The following is an 8,227-nucleotide window of genomic DNA, read 5'->3' on the forward strand; positions in this document are numbered from 1 at the left end:
CGGAACTCTGTAATTCCACACTTGTGAGCTAATTCAATCTAAATCTTATGGATTTCATTGTAACATTATACTAATAAGGGGGTAAGGGTAGTAAAGCCTCAATTTAACTCTTAGATAAACATGCACATCACACATGCTATTATGAATGACCAGTTCATTAATAATTCCACATTCTCAAACCACCTAGCAATCATTTACATATGATCACTTTTGTACTTAACTCATAGCTCATATGCTAAATCAAATCATTAATTCCAAATCAAAATATTCAAATAACAGTCATAGACCAAACATCACAACTCATATACTCATATAATTATAACATTTATCAATAGCAGAATATCATACACTCTGGTTCATACCTTTATGAGTTTTAACTCATCACCGACACATTTTCACTCAAACATTTGAGTATAACATTCTGCACAATCAGAGTTAGCTCACTTGGAAAGCACATCTGTCTAATTAAAACAGTTCTTGTCAAAATCGGGAAATATCACACTATCACAAGCTAAATATGGCATGTATAGCTAGACTCACATATGCTATGTTAGTTCTAGAATCGACTAAACCATAGCTCTGATATCAATAAATGTAACACCCCTAACCTGTGACCGGTGCTGGAATAGGTTAAGAGGCATTATTGTACAAATAACTCAATTCAGAACATTCAATTATCAATCATCTTCTCATTTCAATCAAAGTCATTCATGTAAACTTGTAACATGCTTAAATCGAGCATAATGAACTTTAAACATGCATACAGGACTAAATTGATAACATACGAGGATTTAAGGAAAATTTGGAAAATTTTTCAAACAGGAGTCACACGCCCATGTGCCCAGGCCGTGTGGAAACTGGGCATACATATTGACTTGGGTCACACGGCTGACCACACGCCCGTGTGCCACCCACGGCCAGTAGACACACCCGTGTGTCTAGGTCGTGTAACTCATTGACTTATTAATTAGGCTACAGCAGACACATGGTCGAATTACACACCCGTGTGCTCAACCGTGTGGGGTGAAATTAGGCTTGTTTTAAGCCACTTTTCCTTACCCAAATTCAATCACCTTAAAGCATACATATAACACCTTACTTACATCCAATTTGGCTGCCAAAACAATCGTTTCAAAACACATTATATTACATCTATCATAATCAAGGCATGTGAACACCAAATTGGCTTTCAAATATCAAAACTAACCAAACCTATACATATCACTTACCAATTGTCTATTGTGCTATTTGAACCATAATCAATCATACCAAGATATGACATTTTATAAAGCAATATACACACCAAACTAACATGAAGATAGCTTAAACAAATCAAACCTTTCATCATTATTAAGCCAACTCTCATGGCTAATTACATCAAACAGTTAAGCATCAATTGTCAACATTACTTATACCCTTCATAAACCAACTAGACTATACATCCCATATAAATAATTTCACAAAGCTTTTAAGTACCGAAATGATAGCTGGATAGTGTGATACGATCTCTGATGACTTCCAACCTGAGCGAGCCAATGAAACACTATAAACATAGAAAAAGAAAAGCAAAGTAAGCTATAAAGCTTAGTAAGCTCGTATGGCTAATAAACTCATAATATCAATTAACCACAATTTAAACAGTTACTCAAAGTATAATTTAGCTCATATAATTTCATCATTCTATTACATACTCATTCGTATCATCAACCATGAATTTCACTAATCTATTAAATTCCATGCTTATATGATTTGTGCACATGTTCTCATTTCATTTACCATTTCATATGTATAAGCAACTAGACATATATTACATTCAATTCAATAGCTATCACCTTTATATAGCCAAATAAACCATAGGAAACCTCATAAATTTCCAGCTACTCATCATATGAATTTCACACATGTCATTTACTTGTCGGTTTCTGTATGAGTACCAAAACTGATTCACATCATCGTATATATTTCTTTGTACATCATCTTTACTCATTGACTTGTCTACACATCGATGAAAACGCATCATCTCAATTCAATATTAATAAATATAATGAGTTCATAAACCTTTCACATTTCATTCACAAAATTAAATATGAATTTCACAAGTTTCTTTGATTCAATGCTCATATAACCCATGTACATACCTGTATCTTCCCGTATATAACTCTTACTTTATCACATCTTTGGCATATCTGTTTTCCATTTGTAATGTTTTTGGATACCCAGAAACTTACACACTTAGTGCCAAATAAATAGTCGAAGATATATCAATCTTGCACACTAAGTGCCAATATGTATATATAGCCGAAGCTATCACAATCACACACTCTAAGTGCCAATATATGTATATAACTGAAGTTATCTGGTCTCGCACACTTAATGCCAATATATTTAGCCGAAGCTATCTCAGTCTCGCACACTTAGTGCCAATATATAACCGAATTGTCGTCAAACAGGTCTATAATCTCGTAGTCACACTTTAGACAATATTAAAGCATTTAAAAAATCATTATATCAATGCTTATTACATATGAACCTACCCCGATCGTCAGAATGACGAAATGGATCAACTAGTCTGAGTTTTTGCATTTCCTTCAATCTAGACCTGCACGAGGCTTAACTTGATCTAAATAATCAAATTCAATCCATTTATTATACATTCTAGACAATTTGGCCCAAAATACACAATTTTGAAAAATTACACTTTTGCCCCTATTATTTCACATTTTTTGCAATTTAGTCCTTATCACATAAAATAACAAATTCATGCAATTTCATCCTACCCATGCTTAGCTGAATTTTTTTTATTGTCTTAGCAGCCCACATTTTCTATATAATTACACTTTTAACACATAATTTCAATATTTCACAATTTAATCCCTATTTTGCATTTTTACTCAAAAACACTTAATAAAACTTGTTAATCTAACTTCAAACTTTAATAATCTATCATAAAACATCTAACCAGGCATTCAATAATAGCATCATTCAAAATTTATAACAGTTTCAAAAATGAAGATACGGGCTAGCTAGATTAAGCTGCAACAAGTTCAAAAACATAGAAATCATTAAAAACCGAATCAAAATTACTTACTAATTGCTAGATGAGATTGTCAAAACTTTGAAGCTTTAAAAATGCCTTTCTAAGCCCTAACATTTGGTGGAAATGATAATGGATGATGACAAAAATTTTGTTTTATTTATTTTAACCTTTAATAACCAATTTACCAAATTAACCTTAAAACCAAATCATAATTTCAATAATGCCAAACCATGACATTCCACTATCAACATTTATGGGTTATTTGCCATGCAAGTGCTCAAAATTTCTTTCTATAGCCATTTGATGCATTTAACTTATAGAACTCAAGTTTTGCACCTTGTGCGATTTAGTCTTTTTTACCGAATTAACCACTTAAACGGCAAAATTTCTTTACGAATTTTTCACACGAACATTCTATCATACTGTAAACCTTTATAAAATAATCAAATAAATATTTTGACTTCAGATTGTGGTCCCGAAACTACTGTTCCGATTAACCCTAAAAATGGGTTGTTACAAGTCCTTTGTAGTACCACGACCTGCACTGGCAATCCTTAAGGAAGTGGTCAAGAGAACCACACCTATACCTCTCTGCTTGTTTCTTTTCATTACTTAGCTCTTCAGCTTTCTTGTCTTTGTCGACCAACACTGCAAACTCTCTTATCTCAAGTATCCTAATCAATAGTATAACATCCTCATTTAATCCTTCTTCGAAGCGCTTACACATTTTCGCTTCAATCTGAACCCACTCTTGAGCATACTGGCTCAGTCGAACAAACTCCCGTTCGTATTCTACAACAGTCCAATCTACTTGCTTAAATTTCTTTCTCTTCAGATCCAGGAATCTCTGAATAATTTACTTATTTTTAAATTCAACTTGAAAGAACTCCCATGTAATATTCTCTCTTGATGCCATTGAAGATACAATCTTCCACTAGTGGTATGCAATGTCTTTCAGGAGAGATACCGTGCATTTCAAACATTCCTCAAGGGTACACGATAGTTCATCAAGAACTTGACGGTGTTCTCAAGCCAGAACTCAACCCATTCCGGATCATCATCAATTGTGGCTCTAAAATTTTTGGCCCCATATTTCCTCAATTTATCTATTAGAGCGTTACCAATTCTTACTGGTGCCACACCTTGTGGTACTTCTTCTTTAGATCGTGTAGAGGGTGGGGGAGGTCATGATATAATAGGGTTGGTCCTCAAGTATTGACCAAACCATTCATCCCTTATTTCGAAAAGGCTACCTTTGCCTCTTCCCAGCCCCTAGACATGGGCCTCCTACTACTACCAGACGTGGCTTGCTGTACGGAAGCTGGATCATGTCTCTCGGCATCCTCAGACTCATCTCGGGCTTGGTTGGAAGACATTTACTATATAAAAATACATTTAAATTGGTTAGGAGATGTCACACTATCATAACTTATATAATGGAATGTATAGCTAGACTGGATACATGCTACGTTAGTCTGAGAATCGAGTAAACCGTAGCTCTGATACCACTAAATGTAGCACCCCTTACCCGTACCTGAGGCCGAGATAGAGTACGAGGCATTACCAGACATATATACATACAATTGTTCAAAGCCTCAAATCTCAGAGCAGAATCTCTCGTAACACCTCGGTTACCACTCATTTTTTCAGTGTCTCGAGGTGGTCTCCCTTTAGTAGCCGTATTACTTACTTTTGCCAGTTGATCTCTTTCAGCTAAAAACTTTTCTGGATAGTCCCAGAGATAATGATCAAGAGATCCACATTTAAAACAAGTTTCACTCACTAATCGACATTCACCATAATGTTGCTTATTGTAGTGCTTACATTCAGGTCTAGCATTTCTAACACTACCCTTATTGGCAACAGATTTCGTCTCAAGTTTAGAGCTGAAATGTCTCGCATCTTTATCTCTGATCTAAATCCCTATGAAAGCAGTAGAACGGGGATGATATTCTCTAGATTTCTTTGATACTGACTAATATGATTTGCCTGCAAATCTCTTTCTAAATTCTCTAACCTTAAAATCTGCTTTTCTTTTCTCCTTGCAAAGCTCTTTAGCTTTACAAGCTCTATCAAACAGAACAACAAACTCTTCCAGCTCAAGAATTCCAACTAATAGTCTGATTACTTCATTCAATCCATCCTCGAACCTTTTACACATTATAGCTTCAGAAGAAACACATTCACGAGCATATTTGCTAAGTTGTACAAACTCTCTTTCATATTCTATTACCGACATACGACCTTGCTTCCATTCAATAAATTCTTTTCTTTTCTGATCAGTAAACCTTTGGATGATGTATTTCTTTCTGAATTCAACTTGAAAGAACTCCCAAGTAACTCTTTCTTGCGGAACTATGGATATCAAGGTATTCCACCACTTATAAGCGGTGTTTCTACACAGTGATATAACACATTTTAAACATTCTTCAGGTGTGCATGACAGTTTGATAAACCATTATTTATACATATTTTTATCCGGCTTAGCACAGTTATGGATGGTTTCTCCTTAGAATTGGTGATGCTCCTAATCCTTTAATTTCATGTTTTATACTTAGGTGAGCATAATAGAGTAAAAAGAGCGAGAAACGGGCCGAAAACGGAGAAAATGGACCCACATGGGAAATCAACATAGCCTGGACTTTCTCACACGGGCGTGTCACACAGCCGTGTCCCTTTGGCAGGATTGAAGCACGACTTACACAGGTATACTACACGCCTGTGCCTATTCAACAGCCTTGACCATGAGCTGGAGTAATCATACACGGGCGTGTCCCTGCCAAGCCCAAGTATAACCCTATTCGGAAAAGGCCAATTTTGGGGGCTGTTAGGCATTCTAAAGCCTATTTAAACACCTAAGGAGGCACTTAGAAGGGAGAGGAAGAGTAGAGGAATGACTCAAGGAAAGCTGATTGATCCATCTCAGAAGTCAGATTCATCATCAAGACTGAAGATCTCCCTTCAAGGTCCTTTAGGAGTTTTGGGTTTTCTTATGTTTTGTTATCTTTATGCTTTTGAGATGTTTTCTTTCACAAGTATGAACTAAACCCCCTAAATACCTAAGGGGAATGAAACCTAAGATGGATCTTGTTGTTATTATCTGAATTGTATGATAAATATTTGACTTGTTCTTAATTATGTGTTCTTAATTCTTGTTTTGATATTCCAGGATATTGATTCAAGTTAAGCTCTTATTCAGAGGAGGAATAGACCCTGTCTAAGAGTAAATTTGTCATAATTAAGCTGAGTTGATTGCACGCCTAGAGATAGGGTGATAAAATTTTGCTAGATTAGGGTGAAACCTAATAAGGGAATCCGTAGATCGAGTTAATGCAATTCTAGGGTGTTAATTAGAAAGAGATGTCAATTATTCAACCTAGGGTTAGACGTTATTAGTCTCGAGAGAGATAATAATATAACTTAGGGATTTATATGGATCAAGTCAAATGAATAAATCGTCTGATTCAGAGTCAAATAACAGGTGAAGTCTAGGTGGATTTTTCCTTAGGTATTGTCTTAATCAATCAAATTGTCCCAAAAGTATTTTCCCAAATCTTCTTTCTATGCATTCTTAGTTAGTAATTAGTTTAGATAACCAAATCTCTTAATTTTGAGGCTAAATAATAAAAAGGAAGTAAATACTAGTGCTCGTAGTTCCTTTGGGTTTGACAATCCGGTCTTACTGAACTATACTACTGTTTGATAGGTACACTTGCCTTAATCGAGATAATAAGTTAGTCTCAAGAACAATTCATTTATAAATTTTTAAAACCTTTTACGAATATCACTCGTCAAGTTTTTGGCACCGTTGCCGGGGAACTAGGATACTAGGAACACCCGATTTTTATTACTTTAGCCATTTTACTTTTATTGCAATTTAAATATTTCTTTTCTTTTCTAATTCTTCATTTATTTTTTTCTGACAGGTTTTTCTAGTTTATGACCAAAAGAAACCCGTCAGAACCATTACTGTTTGATAGTGAGCTCGATCGTACAGTTCACAGAAACCAAAGAGAAATAAGGCGAAGCTTACGATACAGAGAGGAAGAGCAAAAGAACGATACTTCAACCACAACCGAGGAGATGGCTGAAAACCAAGAAAATCCGCTACCTCCTACAACTGCTGTTAGTTAGAATCCTGCTCCACGTACTATGTATGACTATGCTAAACCTTCTTTAATAGGAACTGAATCGAGCATAGTTAGACCTACTGTAGCTGCAAATACTTGTGAACTGAAACCTAACACAATTCAAATGATACAGCAATTTGTTCAGTTTGATGGTTTGCAGGATGAGGATCCCAACGCTCACTTGACAAATTTCTTAGTGTTTTGCGACACTTTTAAAATCAATGGCGTTTCTGATGACGCTATTCGCCTTCGGTTGTTTCCCTTTTCATTAAGGCATAAGGCTAAACAGTGGTTGAACTCGTTGCCACAAGGATCAATCACTACTTGGGAACAAATGATCGTAAATTTTTATTAAAATATTTTCCGCCGGCTAAAAAAGCCAAATTACGTAATGATATCTCTTCTTTTGTGCAGATGGATTTAGAAAAACTCTACGATGCATGGGAGAGATACAAGGACCTTTTGAGAAGATGCCCTCACCATGGGTTACCACTCTAGTTACAGGTTCAAACCTTTCATAATGGCCTGAATCTTTCGACTCGGCAGATGGTTGATGCAACTGCTGGCGGAACCATCAATAATAAGACACCTAAAGATGCATATGAATTTATAGAGGAGATGTCACTGAATAACTATCAGTGGCAAGTCATGAGGACGAAGCCACCGAAAATAGCCGGCATTTATAACGTCGATTCGGTCACCATGCTCTCTAATCAGGTAGAACTCTTGAATAAAAAAATTGATGGTTTTCTTCATTTTTCACAAGTTCACCTAGTAATGCAGTGCGAAGTAAGTGGATATGGATCAAGCAGTTCAGAATACCCACCTTATGGCCACAACATGGAGAACGAGCAGTTAAATTACATGGGTAATAATCCTTGATCTCAAAACAATCCTTATAGCAATACTTACAATCCAGATTGGAGGAACCACCCAAATTTTTTATGAGAAGGCTAAGGAAATCAGAGAGCACCACCCTCTCCAGGCTTTCAGCAACCATTGTACCAGCAGGAGAAAAACCCAAACCCTGAGGAGATGCTAACCAAATTCATCTCGGTGT

General features: G+C 35.8%; 1 non-coding gene across 1 annotated transcript; it reads right to left on the reverse strand.

The window, feature by feature from the left end:
- Positions 1 to 7,548: 7,548 nt before the first annotated feature.
- On the reverse strand, positions 7,549 to 7,655 carry LOC121211753 (small nucleolar RNA R71). Its single transcript, XR_005906971.1, has one exon. It is a non-coding gene; the product is annotated as a small nucleolar RNA R71 (small nucleolar RNA).
- Positions 7,656 to 8,227: the final 572 nt, after the last annotated feature.

Source organism: Gossypium hirsutum, chromosome A12, assembly GCF_007990345.1.
Source record: "Gossypium hirsutum isolate 1008001.06 chromosome A12, Gossypium_hirsutum_v2.1, whole genome shotgun sequence".
Classification (NCBI taxonomy): Eukaryota; Viridiplantae; Streptophyta; class Magnoliopsida; order Malvales; family Malvaceae; genus Gossypium; species Gossypium hirsutum.